This window comes from Rhagoletis zephyria, unplaced genomic scaffold, assembly GCF_001687245.7.
Source record: "Rhagoletis zephyria isolate East Lansing unplaced genomic scaffold, Rhagoletis_zephyria_1.1 Rzeph_scaffold_00050, whole genome shotgun sequence".
NCBI lineage: Eukaryota > Metazoa > Arthropoda > Insecta > Diptera > Tephritidae > Rhagoletis > Rhagoletis zephyria.
In genome coordinates, this window is record NW_016157134.1 from 497,114 (window position 1) to 516,698 (window position 19,585).

At 37.0% G+C, this 19,585-nt stretch overlaps 1 protein-coding gene across 6 annotated transcripts in view; it reads right to left on the minus strand.

Moving 5' to 3' along the window:
* Window positions 1-19,585, minus strand: part of Asator (tau-tubulin kinase asator) — a 328,905-nt gene that overhangs the window by 112,547 nt on the left and 196,773 nt on the right. The gene's annotated exons all lie outside the window — the stretch shown is intronic.

Here is a 19,585-nt window from a genome sequence, read left to right on the forward strand (position 1 = left end):
CAAGAATTTCATTACAGATTGTTAAATTTTTAAATGGCTACGGAATTAAATCGTATATTCGATACAAGCACACCATTTTAGGTACATTTAGAACATAGCCAAATAATGTATCGGGAATCATTCTCTTATTCTCATTGGCATTTCAATGGCTTTTCCAATAGCCTGGTAACAGTCGTTGCTTGAGTTATCTGCTGTTTTGTCAGAGTGCCAGGCCACTTGATAAACTTTGTGAATACCTATATATGGGGAGTTCCATACCAAAACGGATGGGGTTCACACTTTATGTGTTTGATTTGTTGATGCATAAACATAAATAATAAATAAATAAGAAATTTGAGCTTGATTAATACATTTTTAAAAACTTTATAGCACAAAAACAAAAACAAATCGATTTAATAGTTTTCCAAATATCTCGAGAAGGGGGCGAGGAAAAATTTGAAAAAAATCCCACATACACACATCAAAATTCTCTATGAAAAGAAATATTTTTAAAACTCTTCACATCCACATTTTTTGATAAAATAAAATTAGAGTTTGAAAATATGCCATCTCAAAAAAAATAAAAAAAATCACAATGTAGCTCTGAGTATTGTGCAATATTTAAGTATAGTATTATGGGGTGCACTCTACAATAATTTGAGTTATGAATTTTTTTTACACCGAAGTTGAGTAAAATGAGTACAAATGTAAAATTTTTTTAAATTTATTTAAGAATTTTTTTGACTATGTAGTTTTGTAGCCCATTAAATTTTAGTATAATATTCTTGTTCCGCGCCTCGTTCTCGGGATATTAAATCGATTTGTTTTTGTTTTTATGCTGTTAAGTTTTGAAAATGTATTAATCAAGCTCAAATTTCATATTTATTTATTATTTATGTTTATGCATCAACCATACAAATTTTAAACAAAGTAGAAACTTGAAGTGTGAACCCCGTCCATTTTGATATGCAACGCCCCATATACATAGTAGTTTGGCTGGAACTGCTCGGAGAAACTCCTTTCAAGGGAATTTTAAATATTAAAGATTGTTTAATGTGAGTCCAAAAGCACACATAGTAACGAAGAGAGAGGTTTCCATGTTTAATTTTTAGGTACATTTGCTACTTTGAGGTAAAATTTTTTCGGCAAATAAGTACAATTTGAAAATTTAATTCTTGTCCATATTGCGAAAATGTATTTTATGACGACATCAAATAGGTTAATGCTGTCAAATCGACAAAGGGTTAGCGCTCCGCTGATGGCTCAACTATATTTTCTATATCGTGGCTTTCATATAAATACACATCGACTGCTGAGTGGAAGATCGACCTATCTTAGCAGCCAGTTCGAAAACGCCCTATCTCAAAAAACTTTTCAACAACGCCCTATTTCAGAATTTTATTGAAAAACATCCTATCTCAAAATTTGGTTGAAGAACGCCCTATCTCACTTCAAAATCTATTAAAAATGTGCTGAAATAGGGCGTTTTTGCATCGGCATCTGGGATAGGGCGTTTTTGAAACGAATTCTGAAATAGGGCGTTCTTGAAAAGTTTTTTGAGATAGGGCGTTTTCGAACTGGCTGCCGAGATAGGTCGATCTTCCATTCAGCAGTCGATATGTATATACATACAACAAGCGTTGACAACAATTCGAGATAGAAAATTAACTCTAGGCGAGAGGTAACTATTGTCTACCGTGTACACAGCTTGTAGAGTACGAGATAGAGAAAAGTTGAGATTTCTCTATTTTGACTCTAGCTAGAGTGAATATCTCCTAGAGTTGCTCTACCATGTAAACTTAATTGAGAGAGGAGATTTTTATTTCAGTAAAACCCTAGAGATTTCTCTTAAAGATAAATCAAAGATTCATAATACAGTGATACAAAAAGAAGGTTTGTGTCTCCGATTGTGCTGAAACCAGAAGTAAGTGAAAGTTTGCACCTTCCATAGGAAAACCACAAAATGATTTTTAACCTACAAATGTGGTTTTGTTTATACGCATGCAATGTTGGTGAATTTTGAAATACCCTGTATATAGGAAAAATTTAGTAAAGTTTTGACAATTTCCTTTTATGATTTCAATTATCTTTTTATGAGTACAAGAATAAAGTTAATTCTGCAACAAAAAACATACAAATCAATGTTTTCAACCTTCGACAAAATTTATAAAAATAGAGCAAATGAACAACTTTTCATAAACATATTAAACTTTTGTATCAGAATTTTGGAAAAGAATTATCAGAAGGTGTGCAAATTTTAGAATAATGAAGTTCGATGATAGTTTTTTCGCAAAGTCGAATTTAAAATCAAGTGGGAAAACACATATTGAGGGAATTTCTCCTATATTTTTTAAAAATTGGGCAGGTAACTTGCTAACCTTCTTAAAATGCTTTTCCAAAAATGCTTGCAGAATGGATCCAATTGTCAAGCAATGCACCATCACCATGGTTAAGTTATTTGATAGTAAACTTCAAACATTTGATATTGGAGAATTCTTTCGTTGAAGGTAGAGATATATCGATTTGAAGAAGTACATGATTAGTCAGAATCACGAAAAAATGCGAACTTTGACAGATAATATCTCCGAAGAAAAAAAAAATATTTTAATAAATATTGATGAAGTCCTTAGCCACACTGCTCAAAAATTCTGAAAGTCCGGTTCATAAACAATATAAATTCTAGGCCGTATTTAAGAAAAATTGCCTAACTTCGACAATTTTTATGCGATTGCAATAAAAGAGTTTTATTTGAAAATAGGTTGAATTTTAGATAGTACTACACATTTTGAAACTGTGAAAATGGGTGATGTCAAATAAAAAAAAAAAATTTAGCAAAAATATTTTTTTTTTATAGTTTTCCCGATGAAAAATGCCAACAATCCAAGTCTGATAATAGATTATTATATACCATTTTAAAGGCCTAAATTTCCTCTTCTCAGATCATATTCGATCTTTGAAACCGAATCAAAAATAGTCATTCAAAAACTCATTGTTAGAAAAGATACGGCAACACCCTAGCGAATCGAAAGGAATTTATGGGGGACGTTTCCGTGATGGTTTTGACATTCTGCCTTTTGATGCCTTTTTTTACACGTGTGCACACGGTGGTGGAGCACATGACCATACACGCTCTAGAGGGAGCCGCTCGAGATGCGGTCAGGAACTTACTCTTACACACTTCATGCGTATCGTAAATAATCGACACGATAAGAGTGAAGTTTGGGCACCCCGAGATTATTATCGCTGTACTCGTGACACGAATCCGGGAAATACCAGTCATAAAGGAGAACCGTCTTGAGGCTTTAGTCGACTTAGCCTTAGAGGTACAAAATGTTTGCGCAACAATGAAGGCTTCGAATATGCTGTGCCATCTCAACAACTCCGAGCTGGAGCAAGAGCTAGTGAACAAGTTGCCCGGACTTCTTGCCATATTTTGGGGTATGCACAAGTTGCAGCTATCCTCCTGCAATCTCGAGAACCTCTCGGACTGGCTATTTCAACTCGCCCAAGGAGCAAATAGTGTACTGGTGCCATCCGTGTCTACAAAGCCATCCACCAAACGAGAATACTTAAATGCTCACGCTGGCGATGTCAGAACTGGGAAACACAGCTCGTGCGTCATATGTCATGGAAAGTGTAGTACTACGGAAAATTGCAACAAATTTAGGGCTGCGGATAGAGCGGAGAGGTGGAACTTAGTGCGCCTAAGTAATTTGTGCCGTCGCTGCTTAAAGTTACACCTTCGTCTTCAATGCCCCTCCGATGCCGCATGTGGGATAGATGGTTGCGTTTCCCTACACCATCCCTTACTGCCCAAACACCGGAACAATCCAGTTAGTTCACCATTGGTTAACTCCACGCTAAACACTCATAGCTGCGACACGGAATCAATTTTATTTCGTTTTCTACCGGTAATACTTTATGGTAAGAGCGTAAAGATTAAAACATACGCATTCTTCGATGACGGTTCGTCAGTTACGTTGATGGACGCCGAACTACAAAAGCAATTGAGACTTTCGGGCACAGCACAGCCTTTGTGCCTGAGGTGGACGGCGAACACCCACCGTTATGAGGATGACTCCCAGGTTCTCGAGTTGGATATATCTGGGTTCAACGATAAAAGACGTTTCACTTTAACGAACGTGCATACAGTAAAAAGACTTGAGCTTCCAATGCAGTCTATCGATGCCAGTAAGCTTCAAATCAAGTACGCACACCTGCGAGGCCTTCCGTTGTCCTCCTACGTCGACGCCGCGGACAAAAAAAAGTTCAAAAAAGTGACATTTTGAACGGCACTAGAGGGATTGTTGTAACTTCTCAATAGTTATCGTATATTATATGGTCATTTATCTTCACGATAAAAAAATTTTCATTCCATTATCTCGTTTCTAACCGAAGATCTACGATTTTGAGAAAAAAACTCGTGATTTGCCTATAGTGCGCCGTGCCGAAGCTATTAATAGGTCTGAACAGTCGCCTGGGCCTAAGTCTTCGATCACGTGAAGGGTCTGACAATGAAACGGTAGCAGAAAAGACACGCCTGGGGTGGACACTAAAGGGTGTCCTGGCAACGCAACGACGAAACTCCGGCTAGCATGCATTTCACGTTTGTGATACCGCAGCAAACGCCGAGTTACTACAAACCATTAAGGAGTACGTTCTTTTGGATAATCTGGAAGTCGTTGGAAAGGCTGGCGATCTGATATCCAAGGAAGACAAGCACGCAGTTGAGCAACTCAAGTCTACTACCCGGCGTGTTGATGGTCGCTTTGAAACCGGATTAATCTGGAAATATCCAAACCACAGGCTTCCCGACAGTCTACGGTTGGCCTTGCGAAGAGCGCAGTGTCTCCAGAGAAAGCTTACGCGTGATCCAGAACTCGCCGAGATTTTGTCATCCAAAATCGCAGATTATGTGGCTAAAGGATATGCTAGGGAGCTGCCATACGAGTCGCTGTTAGAAAAGGGGTGTTGGTACCTGCACATATGCCTACTACGTAATCCGAACAAACCACAAAAGCTTCGCATCGACTGACAACGAGCAATAGCATTGAGTGGAGATATAGAAGAAATGTTCCACCAGGTCCGCATCACACGTGAGGACCAAAACTATCAGCGTTTTGTGTGGTTTGAACCGTCAGTTCTCACGATGACCGTCATGACGTTCGGAGCCACCTGCTCACCTAGCAGTGCTCAGTACATACAAAATCTGAATGCAGAGGAGTTCCGGAAGCGCTTTCCGAGAGCCGTCGAGTGAATCGTCGACAACCACTATGTTGATGATATGCTTGATAGCGTGGACACAGTAGATGAAACTTGCCAGAGATGCCAAGTTCATTCATGGAGAAGGTGGTTTCCATATCAGAAACTGGCGGTCGAACTCCGAGGCGGTCCTGCAAGCACTGCACGTTGGTTCCAGTAACCCCGAAATGAGCTTGAGTCCCGATCCAGAGATACCAGCTGAGAACGTTCTGGGCCTTTGGTGGCTCACCAGAGAGGACTGTTTTATATTTCGTGTGTCTCCGCATCACAAGCATGGAGCTCTTCTGCGCAATCACCATTTCCCTACCAAGAGAGAAGTATTGAGTATTATCATGAGTATATTCGATCCGTTAGGGCTTCTTAGTTTTTACATCGTATACGCCAAAATATTATTCCAGAAGATTTGGCGCTCAGGTTGTGGCTAGGACGACAACATTCGCGATGACTATAACTCCGACAGGCAGAGATGGGTTAGCCTACTTCCTGAGGTAGAGGCCGTAAGGATACCACGATGCTATTTCAAAGATCTGAGCCACTAGTCCGAGCTGGAAATGCACGTCTTTGTTGACGCCAGCGAAAATGCCTACGCGGCCACATGCTACCTACGTCATTCCATTGGAAGTGTCATCAATTGCAGGCTGCTTGGAAGTAAAGTGAAAGTAGCACCGTTGAAGATGCTCTCAGTTCCACGGCTCGAGCTGCAGGCTGCTGTCCTAGGAGTTAGACTGGCTGCAGGGGCATGCACTTTGCATACGCTAAACATTCGACGACAAACGTATTGGACCGACTCCCGCAATGTGCTGGCGTGGATTCGCGCTGACCACCGTCGCTACTCACCATTCGTGGCGTTTAGGGTGAGCGAAATCTTGGAACTAACGGAGATGTCAGACTGGAGATGGGTTCTTTCAGCGGAAAACGTTGCAGACGACTCCACGAAGTGGCAAACCACACCTAACATGTCGAGTCAAAACCGATGGTTTAATGGACCACAGTTCCTATTTCTTTATCCTAAATTTTGGCCTATCGACGCTGGAGGCCTCGAACCAACTAGAGATTAACTGAGGGCCAAGTTCGTGGGTTATCATGGTACGGGGCAGCCAGAGCGAAAGACCTTGGTAGTGTATGAACGCTTTTCGCAGTGGACTCGTCTCCTGCGAACAATTGCAACTGTCGTACTGAGTTTCCGTAGGTGGAAGATATACAGCAAAGGTATACGAACACCCTGTCTCCGGGTGGAACAAGAAGATCTTGATAGTGCCGAAAAATTACTTTTGAGAGAAGCCCAATTCGGCCCATTCGCGAACGGGAAACCATTAAACCGGTCAAGTTCTATCTACAAGCTTTCACCATACCTGGATGAGGGGTCATTGCTACGGCTCGGTGGCAGATTCAATTTTCCCGGATGCCAGGACCAAGTTATATTGCCAAGATGCCACAACATAACTCGACTGCTGGTTTTAGAGTACTATATCAGATATTGCCACGGGAACTCGGAGACTGTTGTGAACGAGATACGCCAGAAGTTCTGGATTTCCCGACTACGCGCCGTGGTCAAAAGCGTTCGCCATGAGTGCCAGACCTGTCGACTCCCCAATGCGTCCACACGATCACCAAAGATGGGCAATCTGCCCGCGGACCGAGTTGCTCCCTTTTTCCGGCCGTTTTCATACGTGAGGGTCGACTACTTTGGACCATTGTTAGTGTCCGTACGCAAGAGCACGGAGAAGAGATACGGCGTGCTCTTTACTTGCCTGACAACGAGAGCGGTTCACTTGGAGATAGCGTCCTCATTATCTGCCGATTCGTGTATCCTGGTCATTCGGAATTTTGTGGCCAGACGCGGCGTCCCTCGTGAATTTTGGAGTGATAACGCCACCAATTTCAAGGCCACACAGCGAGAACTCAGTGCTTCCTTTAACGAAATGGACAAGGACAAGCTTGTACGCGCCTTTACGAGCTCTTCAATGAAGTGGATGTTCATACCACCGGCATCGCCACACATGGGTGGTGCCTGGGAAAGGCTAGTCCGGCCGGAAAAAGACGTCCTTTCGAAGATACTACAATCGCAACGACCGTCTGACGAGATATTGCGAGTGCCTTAATGGAAGTCGAATCCATCGTCAACTCCCGCCCACTCACTTACATACCGCTGGATCACTATGAAGACGAGGCTCTCACACCAAATCACTTCTTGATTGGCAGCTCCAGCGGAATGAAGCCCTTGATAGAGTTTGTTGATGAAGCAGTTCAAATGCGAAGGGGTTGGAGATGTGCTCAGCAACTGGCGGATGCATTCTGGAGACGTTTGGTGCGCGATTATCTACCCGTAATAACTCGGCGAGCAAAGTGGTTCGAAAAGGTAAAGCCAATTGAAGAATGGGACGTTGTCTACCTAGTGGACCCGAACGGTCCGAGAAGCTGCTGGCCGAAAGGGCGGGTGATCTCTGTTAGAGTAGGCTCTGACCAACAGATGAGGAGCGCTTTGGTGAAGACTAGCGCTGGTATATACGAGCGACCGGCCACGATACTTGCCGTACTTTCCGTGAGTATACCGGAGAACGGGGTATATCCGAAGGATATACCAGGGGGGAGTGTTAGAAAAGATACGGCAACACCCTAGTGAATCGAAAGGACTTTATGGGGGACGTTTCCGTGATGGTTTTGACATTCTGCCTTTTGATCTCTTTTTTTACACGTGTGCACACATAAATTTAAAANGATATACCAGGGGGGAGTGTTAGAAAAGATACGGCAACACCCTAGTGAATCGAAAGGACTTTATGGGGGACGTTTCCGTGATGGTTTTGACATTCTGCCTTTTGATCTCTTTTTTTACACGTGTGCACACATAAATTGAAAATTTAAATCAGGATTGATCCCTTTTTGTACTAAAGTAAGTACTATATAAAATAAATGTAATTATCATTTATTGAACAATTAAAATAAATTCACAGATATTTCAAACGACAATCAAATATAAGCGTTTTGAGAATTTGGGCGTGGGATCACTCACTGAATCCGTAACACTCAAACACTCATAAATCAACAAAATCGTATTTTCCGACCTAAATCGACGGTGGGGTGCAATAAGGCCATACGCAATAAAGCCATATTGGAAATAAAGCCACATTTTTTTGGTAATAAGGCCATAAATTCGATATGGCTTTATTTCCAATTACAATTGGTAATCAAGCCATATGGCTTTATTTCGCTTTCAAATTTTTATGTTTCTTTTATTTGAACAATGGAAAAAGTTCGCAACAAAACTACTAAACCGCCTTGAACTACAACGTCACCTTAAACATGCAATTACTCTCCTTCGCGTCCATCCGCGCCGCGCTCCGCCGTTCACGCGCCTCGCGCTCTGCGCCGGCCCCCGCGCTCCGCCCTTCAAACGCGGCGCGGTGCGGGGAGCCAGCAAATGTGCACTCGCCAGGTTATGCACTCGCAAAATTAAAACTTACCTAAGTACATATATTTATTTTTCAATATCCAATAAATCCGGAAATATTAAATAATGATTTATTCCATTTTATTAGTAATAATTTGTATAAATTTAAATAATTCAGTATCAGTTTCAAGAGTGTGTCCAAGGCGAATTTAATAATGAATTACAACAAACACATCATTTTGACGTAATGTTCAGATAAAATTCAGATTCGCCGTTAACACCGCCTTGAGAGTGTCATTTCAGAATATGGCTTTATTTCACATTTGCAAAATTTTTTGTATGGCTTTATTTCTCTTACTGATTGGAAATAAAGCCATATGGCTTTATTGCCTAAAAATCTGGCTTTATTGCGTATGGCCTTATTGCACCCCACCATATGGCTTTATTTCCAATCAGAAAGAGAAATAAAGCCATACAAAAAATTTTGCAAATGAGAAATAAAGCCATATTCTGAAATGACACTTTCAAGGCGGTGTTAACGGCGAATCTGAATTTTATCTGAACATTACGTCCAAATGATGTGTTTGTGGTAATTCATTATTAAATTCGCCTTGGACACACTCTTGAAACTGATACTGAATTATTTAAATTTATACAAATTATTACTAATAAAATGAAATAAATCATTATTTAATATTTCCGGATTTATTGGATATTGAAAAATAAATATATGTACTTAGGTAAGTTTTAATTTTGCGAGTGCATAACCTGGCGGGTGCACATTTTCTGGCTCCCCGCACCGCGCCGTGTGTGAAGGGCGCGGCTGGACGCGAAGGAGAGTAATTGCATGTTTAAGGTGACGTTGTAGTTCAAGGCGGTTTAGTAGTTTTGTTGCGAACTTTTTCCATTGTTCAAATAAAAGAAACATAAAAATTTAAAAGCGAAATAAAGCCATATGGCTTAATTACCAATTGTAATTGGAAATAAAGCCATATCGAATTTATGGCCTTATTACCAAAAAAATATGGCTTTATTTCCAATATGGCTTTATTGCGTATGGCCTTATTGCACCCCACCGGCTTTATTGTGTATGGCCTTATTGCACCCCACCAAATCGACAGGTCGCGACCTCTAAATGACCTTTAAAAAATAAGCAATATTTCTCATAAAAAAGAATAAAGTTAGTTAAAAGCATTTTCGATGGGCACCCTAATATATATATGAATTTACACTCGCTTATATTAATAAATTAATTTAAATACATTTAACAACGCAAAACATATTAAAAGTACCAATTCCTCACATTTGATTCAGAAAATTAATTCCATCTTAATGTTATAATAAAAGTGTATAGTCTATACATGCATATGTACTTATGCAGTCGGTGTGGTTAAATTAAAAAAAAGCACCACTAAATAACACACCAAGCATTGAATTCCAATTATTTTAGCTTTTTGATTTTCCAAAAGCACTAAATCCAGTGCAAAATGCCTGACGTTGGCAACAGTGAGCTGAGCACATCCATGCTCAAACAGTGATGCAGGACCAAGTATTGAGTAACTGCACTATGTATATTTTATTACAACGCTTTTATCAACTTGCAATATTATGTGTCCAGACCACTATTTATACTTAAAATATAGCAAAGTTATTTATGGCAAACCTAGTATAGATATCAACCTCGTCGTAGGTATCATATCAAAGACATACAATTAGAAAAACTCTAGAGGTAGATGTCGCCCCGCCAGAAGAAGTTAAATATTGCACCCAAAAATATGCACTACATACGCTACAGCGAAAATGGACAACACGCCATTTCTTTAAATTAAATTAATTGCTGATATATGTATGTAGGTCAATGCATTGATGCTGGGCAAACCAACCCAGTCTCACTTTGACGTGGTATTAGTGCGTCGCGCTCAGTTATAGTTGCCACATTTTTTATAAATGTACTAAAAGCGGTATTTTTTGTGCATGGGTCTTGGGTCTATTTTGCCCATACGTATAGTGGAATAATGAATCTTGGAAGTTTTAGTAACTAATACTAGTAGTTTATAGAAACTTTTGTATACTAATGGCCTTATTCATAAAACATAAAGTAGATTTAAAGAGCTTTATAAATTGACGTTTTCATACATTTTTCAATTTGTAAAGCTTTTATAAAGCTACTTTATTTTTTATGAATAAGGCCAGAAAAATTTAGTACATGTAAGATTTAAAAAAAATTTAAATTGGTAAAATTCATTTGTTTAATAACTGGAGACCGTTTTGTTAGAACCAAATCTTTGAAATTCCAGCCGGCAAGATGGTTACGGTGCCTAGATGTTATTATTTTCATATAAATAGGTATTTAGTCCTAAAAATAGAGTATAACTTATTAATATTATTCATTAAGTATATCTGGCCATAAACCAGCATTTACTGCGTGGCGACGAATAACTGTTACCCAGTTTTTTTTTTGAGAAACAAAAGGGTCCCTTATAGATTTAGCGAAAAAAGTTNTTATTTTCATATAAATAGGTATTTAGTCCTAAAAATAGAGTATAACTTATTAATATTATTCATTAAGTATATCTGGCCATAAACCAGCATTTACTGCGTGGCGACGAATAACTGTTACCCAGTTTTTTTTTTGAGAAACAAAAGGGTCCCTTATAGATTTAGCGAAAAAAGTTTTTTGTTGTTAATTTTCCACAGATTTTACTTTAGTTGTATTAATTAGTTTTTAAATTTTAATCCTTATTTACATTTGCCAGCTGTGTAAACTTTGTGAGAAAAGTTCATTTGGTACGCAAGTCTTCGTCAGTTAATTTAATCCATATCTTCTGTAACCATAGGCTAACTTTCTTCATTTTTAGTCCCTTATAATCCCCATTTTGTCCAATATAAGGCCTCATATTCAAAAATCGAGTAGACTCGGAACTGGTGACTAGGACGGCCATTCATTCGACCAACCTTATCCAGTTTTTTCTTTTTTTGTATTTTTTTATACAAAGCCTAAGAAAAAATACACCTGAAAAAGACTTGCGTGCTAAATGAACTTTTCTCTCCGAACTTAAACTGCTGGCAAATGTAAATAATGATTAAAATTTAAAAACCAATTAATGCAACTAAAGTTAAATCTGCGGAAAATTAACAATAAAATACTTTTTTCGCAAAATCTATGAAAGACCATTTTATTTCTCAAAAAAAAACCGGGGTAACAGTTATTCGTCGCCACGCTGTATATTTCTCTATCGATTTTATTTTAGAAAACAATTTTTCTAAAATAAAGTATGCAATTTGTGCCCTTTTTTTAAAAGAATCATGGAACTTATTATAAAATTATTGAACGTTGGTCAGCAAGAAGCCCATTTTATATTTTTTTAAATTCACACGGCATGAAAAATACAGTTTACTTATATTAAAAATACGTAGGAATGATAGCATAATAGACATTGTGGGTGTTTAAGGTTCTTTGAACTATAAACTGTAGTTCTTATATAGTGTCGCACTATTTTGTGCTTGAGTCGTAGCAAACTCACGCAAACACCAATCGAAGAAAAATACACCACTTTTTGCTTTGGGCATTTTTTGTCAATTTCCTACACAAAATGTAGCAATCGTGTGCTAAAATTGCCAAGAAAAACAATCAACAGCCGAGCGTTATGTTACCTTGGTGAAATCTGCAAGCAGACTGAATCGAAGTTAGCTGCTTTGCTTCTGTATATGTATACGAACTGCGGCGCTGGCGTTGCTCGCGAGCAAAAATTGCCCAGCTCTGATGTAGGTACATATGTATGCATATAACGTGATCCCCAGCATGGTTGCCACTCGCCAACATCTTTTTCTACCAAAATCTCTTAAGAAAAGTTACCAAAAGTTACCAGATCTTTACTACCAAAATCTTCACTTCTTCAGTGAGAAAAAAATATACTGAATAACACTGCTATATTTCATAACAAATATGTAAACAAGGCGAATTTATATAAGGTGGTGTTACTAGCTTAGCTGATTTTGTGTATGTGTTTCGCCGCACGGCTTCTGATATCAAATTGAAAAATATTGTTTGAATTTCTACACACACACTTACAGATTTTGACAGTTTATGCCGCCAATGCAAAAACAAAATACATGTAAATTTTTGTTTTTGTACTCCTGCTATCACCTTATATTAATTCGCCTTGTATGTATATACTGTGCACTGAATAAATTCAATATTTTTATAATTTGTCAATTTTTGATAATTTATCAAGAACTCCCAGTTCTAGCACAAAAGTTTAGATCTATTTTCTTGATAAATTATCAAGATTGAAAATGCTATTGACAATTACAATAATTTTTTTTTTATTAGAAAATATTTTTCTATCAATTAATTACTGCATGTGCCGTTATTCTCATTTTCGTTGTTGGTGTTTCCGACAGGGTAGGAGTATGATGTAATGTGGAACGATTTTCCATCGTCCCTTGTCAAATTTGGTTTGGAGAAAAACCGGCTTCGGCGTTGTGCCATTTTAAGTGTAATTTTTCTTTCGGAATGTGCCGATACTTAGACCTGCGCCTCAGCAGCACCGGCACACAAAAAAAGTGGCGGGTGCTTTTAACCGTTCGTTTGACTAGTACGAAATTTCGAGTAAATTGCGAAAATTGCTAATTTTTTTGCTATTTTTTCGGTTTTTTATAATTTACTGTACGTCGAAATATATGTCGGTAGGTGTCGAAATACATGTCGGTAGATGGGTCTGGTAAAAAGCACGCAAATTTTTTTTTTTTGCCGGAATAATCAAAACGATTTATTTATATATTACCTTACCAAAAATTGCCAGATGGCCAGTATTAAAATGTGAGAGGGTAGAATTCAAAATTTATCGCAAAAATTCGAAAGTTGTTTTAAAAGTGCAGCCTTTGGTGCTGCCACTGTAATTTAAATATTTCCAGTATTCGAATATGAGATGACTCTAATTTAATCGAAGTAATTTTGTAAAAATGTCAGTAGTGCTGCCACTGAAACTCGAAGGGTTTTTACAATTACGCACATTCAAAACATAATTCATTTCTTTCTAGTAATGCAGATAGATGTTTAGTTGCAAAAGTTACCAAAATTAAATAAAAGTTACCAAGTTACCAAACCGTTGAAAAGTTACCAATTTTGGTAGAAAGTTACCAATGGTGGCAACCATGATCCCCAGTAGAAATCGGTTGTATGCATTCTTGAAGAATGCTTGAATTAGTGTGAACAACTCATGCGTAGTCATGAATTTCCACGAATAAATTCAAATTCTATCGAATTGCACGTTGTCGTTGTTTTAAGTACATTTCTTGATAAATTTGAAGTGGAATTTTTGTAATATTTTCAGTCTTGTACAAACATTTTAGTGAACAAACGTGTTGTGCGATACTATTTTCAGCACAAACGGGCTTTTACAAGATATGCATTTGCATATGTAAATGCTACTTGTTTGTATGTCCCCGTATATTAAAATGTATCAGAAAAGTAGCATTTACATATGGGGATACATATCTTGTAAGAATGCTTTAATACTGTTTTTTGCATGTTTGAAACATTAATACAGCCATATGCATACAGCAGTAGTACAAGCGTATGATTAAGGTACGCATACGCTCTGAGAAACCACGCGTGTTAAATGGAAATGAAGGTTCATTTATACTGGCATGTATACACAGCAGCAAGCTTATGCCACCAACAGCGATGTCGTATGCATAAAATTTCTACTGGGGAGCAAACAACATTTTGCTTGCATAGTCTTCTGTTCTCTTTCCACTGCAAGTTGAATTATTTTAATATCAATTGCAAAATTTTGTACAGACAAGACCAAAAAGTAGAAAATAAATAAAATAAAAAAAGCTTTTTAGTATACTTCTCTCCGATACGTTTGTAGGATCGATACTTTTCTTCGATATTATTAAAGAGTACAGTTACCGAGTACATGACAGTATCGGAACAACATTAAATATGGAATGTTTAAAACTTTCATAGTATCAGGAATAAGGACTTGCTCTTTACAATTAAAGTTAGTAAAGGCGAATATCTTAAAAAGGGCAAAAAAAAAGGCAACTTCAGATGTGTATATATGGAATCAGGGAAAGCTAAATCGAGGTCATTCTTAATCGAATATACTCTATCTCTTTAGCAGAAAAAAGGCAATTTCCATCAAATCCGTTCCCTGATTATTACAAACATATGGGCGAAATTTAGGAGATATATACATAGCTTTGGTAAGGTCTCGCCTTGAGTATGCTGCCAATATTTGGCAACCTTTTCATATTGGGCTCATAAACAGAATTGAGCGTGTGCAAAAGACTTGCGATAAGATCTCTAAATTTTACTAAACCGTTACCTTCATACAATTCACGCTGTTTGCTTATACATTTAAACTCACTTGAGGATAGGAGAAAGTTATTATCTTGCTCGTTTATCTTCATCGTGCTTACTAGGATTGTTGATTGCCCTGATATCCTACGAAGAATTCCTCTCAATGTTCCGCGAAGAAATTTGCGGCACATGGACATTTTTTATTTGCATTCCTCCAAGTCAATGTATGCTATGAATCCACCGTTTTGTCGTGCCCTTAGAGAGATTAATAAACTCAATGATATCGAGGATATTGATGTATCGCTTCCTGGAGTACTCTGATTTTATAATGTCACCTATCTATTAGCTTTAAGTTATACTTTGTCCGGTCAAATTAGACCAAAAATAGGAGTGAAATTACAAAAATTCCCACACAGATGAAAATTGGTAGGATTGTTCACAACACCATGATAAATGAAATCCTCATCGATCCGATACCTGAAAAAAAAGTTACTCTGGGTCAAAGGTCACAAAAACGGGGTTTTTGCGATTTTCAGCAAAACGGTAAGTTTATCATAAAATTAGTTTAGACAAAAATTGTAGCTCAGATAATTATCTATAAAAAATGTCGAAATACTTTTTTCCTAAGAGCCACCGTTTCCGAGATATAAAGATTCAAACAGTTGGAAGAGTTGTAATCGTCATAAGAAGCATACGTTTCCACGCCACCTTTGTTGTACTTATTCATATTATGCCGACTAGAACTCTTCCAACTTTTTAGATTTCATTTATGATGGTGTTTTGAACAATCCTTCAGCTGGGTGGGAATTTTTGTAACCTCGAATGTGTAAATTGACCGGACTATAGTCAGTAAGAATTTTGTTTTCATTGACCGAAATAAATAAATAAATAAATATATGCATCGGTTCACTTTTCATTGCATTTTTAAAACGTTTTTGAGGTTAGGTTTATATGGGAGGTATGCTTTAAAATAAATCGGTTTCGCCAAATTTTTCGTTTTTTTTTATTTGTCTCCATAAATGTTGCACACGGAACATTGAGGTTATACGCCGACTCCTTCTGTTTTTCCAAAAAAATGTATGGGGCGGTACCACTGCGCGACGTTGAACACTTGAACACAATAAAAAAATTATTAGACATAAAATTGACATACTTATGGTTGACTGATGGCGCTAGAATCATACAGTTGCGTGCGAACTCCAAAAAAATGGACTTGATCAGATCATTTTAACGCATACCAAGCTTAACCTAAAAATGCCTTAAAAATACCATAAATGCCATCATTATTATATGAGGTTACGTTAAAAGTCGGAAATATGAGCCAATTGTTAGTTGCTCCTGTACGCGCTTTATAGTGACCACGTTGCGCGCATGGCGGTGAGCGTGAATGGTTCACGATGCGTGTGCGCTATGACAAATGTTGCTGTAAATAATAAACAGAAAAAATCTAACAAATTTTTTTTTAGAAATATTTTCTTGAATGAATGCAGTTTTCGAAAATATAAACGAAATGAAAAACACTCATTGAGATCTTATTTTTAATGCAACTTGAATATTTATAATGTTTAAATTAAAAAAAAAAACGTTTTCCTAAATTGTAAAAATATTTTTTTAAAGCTCTGATGTCACTACGCTTACACAAAAAATTTCATTAACTTTCGTCAAATACTTTAAAAGAAAATGGGTTTTGAAAAAAAGATTGCTTAAAAATATATTTACTTATAAAAACTTTAGAAATTAAAATTTTTCAAAAAAATTCTCAGAATCCCTTTCACATCTATAAACCTCTCTACACAGTGTAATTTATTTTATTGGAAAGTCCCGGTCTAATTATTTTGGTGGATAAATTACCTTTACAAAAATACCTAGCACGAGCACATTGCAGACAAAGAATTTTTGGATTTTTGCCCACTTAAGCAGCAGTGTGCTTTGGCACCTAGCGGAGACATTAGGTCAAACGACCACTTTCTCTGTGTAAAATTTTAGAGGGCTTCAAAATCATATTATGTAAATATTTCAACTAAAAACATTAAAAATAGCTTAAAGGAGACTAAACGGCGTAAATCACGACCAACACATTTTAATAACCACTCCATGAAATAAAATACATAATAATAGATCGGCGCTTACAGATATGTTAGTGTTTGGCCACTCTTCTGCTCTGATTTATGACGTGCGCCTTGATGTTGTCACACAACTCTACGACTGCAGGTCCTAGTTTTACGCCGACCGAGCGGCGATTGTATTTTTATGAGAAGCTGTTTTTTCATATCATAAGTACACTCGGAGGTTTGCAATTGCCTGCCGGAGGCAACCGCTATTAGAAAAAACTATTTTGTTTTTTATTTTTTATGTTCAGTTGAACCCGGCTGGAATCCAGGTCCTGCGGAATGTAGCGCACACGGCTAACCACTACACCACAGCGGGTAAGTGCCAGCAAAGCTTTCGGGGTCATTTGGCCGATATACTTTTCCAAACATAACCATATCCTATGTTCTTTGTGATTGAATAAAAAATAAATAAGAAACTATGAATTAAATTTAATTCAAACCTTGCTCAAATTTTTGGGACTACATTTATTATATTTATATTAAACAAATAAAAGTGAAATCAGCAAAAGGTAGTCCGAGTATAAGATGTTTGATAATTATGAATTTTGTGTTCGATTATTCGCCTTCCTTCGAAAACCGGTGTTCGGGTTATCGAAAAATGGCAATTTTTAAAAAGGCTGGTCCTCATTTTCAAATTAAGAAAAAACGGTACAACCGGTTTTACTTTACATATTTTCTCTACAGTAATACTTATCGTTAGTCAGAAATCATGACCAGCAGTGGGATTATAGAAATCGATGCGCTAAAATCTCTAAATGAATAGCATATTGGCCTAAACATATAAAATATAGTCATAGGCCGTAAAGTAACGTTATGTTTCCCTGAAGGCGTTGTAATATTCTCGCAAACGTCAAGCTGTGAGGTTGTACTTTATCGTGCTCTGACTTTGGCTTTCTACTTGCTAAGTTTATTGTGCTAACTCTGAATTAAAGTAGTGATAAAAAGTGCTTATGAGCATCTTAGTGTGAAACAATTGAAGCTAAGTGAAAGTTATTGTGTTTTGTATTAAACTAAATTTAATTAAATTTCACTAGCATACATTCTAATATTGCCGAATCATTTGTTGCTATCATTGTTGTTGTATCCTTTGTTGTTAACTGAATTCATTTTGTTTTTGCACATTTGTTCTACTCTCTGTTTACTTCTTCTAGTAATTCTTGTCACAGCTGTTTGCATTGCGTTTATTAAGTGTCAAAATTACAGTGATACTCAAACTGTTCGCTACATTTATCTAAAGCTATTTACATCAGCTCCTTAATTGTTATAATTTATTTGGTTTGTATTTTTATTAACGAGTGTTATTACATAAATCTTTCAAAATGAAGTGCGATCTTGATACTTGCCAAATTAAAAGCGATTCTGAACGCTACTTATCGTGCTGGCTGTGTGATGGTATTTACCATCTGAAATGTGCTGGTTTGACGGGAAGAATTCTGGACGCTATTAATGATGGCAAGGGACTTCACTGGTCTTGCGTAAAGTGTAGGTCAACCGAAGTTGATCTTTTCAAGCTATTTAGGCGAACCAGAAATGGTTTTACACAAATAGGAAGAGAATTGTCAGTACTTACAGAAAAATTTAAGCATTATAAAAATGTGTTTAAATCATTCAAATGCTTAGATACCTTGCAATCTGTTAAGGATATCCGTGTGTCTAAACGTAAGCGTCTTCATAGTGCATCTAAGGAAATTTTGCCGTTGCACGTCAGAATAATCTTCCGACTGACTTGTTTATGTTGATGATGCATCTAAGTCCGTTGTAAATAAGCGTGATCCACTAGTTTTGCCCGAAGATGTCTATATATTTATATATATGTCTGTTATAAGTGATGGTCAAAATTGCAGTACCCAAGCATACGAACCAAATATTCGCTTTGATTTTTCGAAAGCCAACTTTAAAAAGCTTAACAAAGAACTTTCTAAATTGTCGTGGCCTGAATATAAAGAAAATATTGGACAAAGCGTTGCACTTTTTAACTTTACTTTACATAAATTATTTGAAAAGCATGTGCCTAAACGCATGTATGTTCCTGAAGAGCAAACACAGTTATGGTTCACTAAAGAACTGAGAAATTTGAAAAACAGAAAGTCGCGTTATTTTAGATTACACAAAAAAACCGGTTTACACTCATACTATGTAAAATACTCACTTTTGCGTCATAAGTTTTTTAAATTAAACAAAAAGTGTTACAAAGCTTACTTGTGTAAAATCAAACGTNGCTTACTTGTGTAAAATCAAACGGCGTATAATATATAACCCCAAATCATTTTATGACTTCGTAAACTCCAAGCGAAATGTACGTGGGTTTCCTTCCGCCATGAAGTATCAAAATACCGTCTCTAGTGATAATCAAACAATTTCTAACATGTTCGCTCAGTTTTTTAAATCCAATTATTCCACTAACTCACATGCTAACATTGACTATCCTTTTAAACTATGTCCAATGAACTCAATAAATATCCCAGTAATATCTCCCGATGATGTAGTAGTTAGTTTATCTGAAATCCTTAAAGCAGTCCTTCAATTATG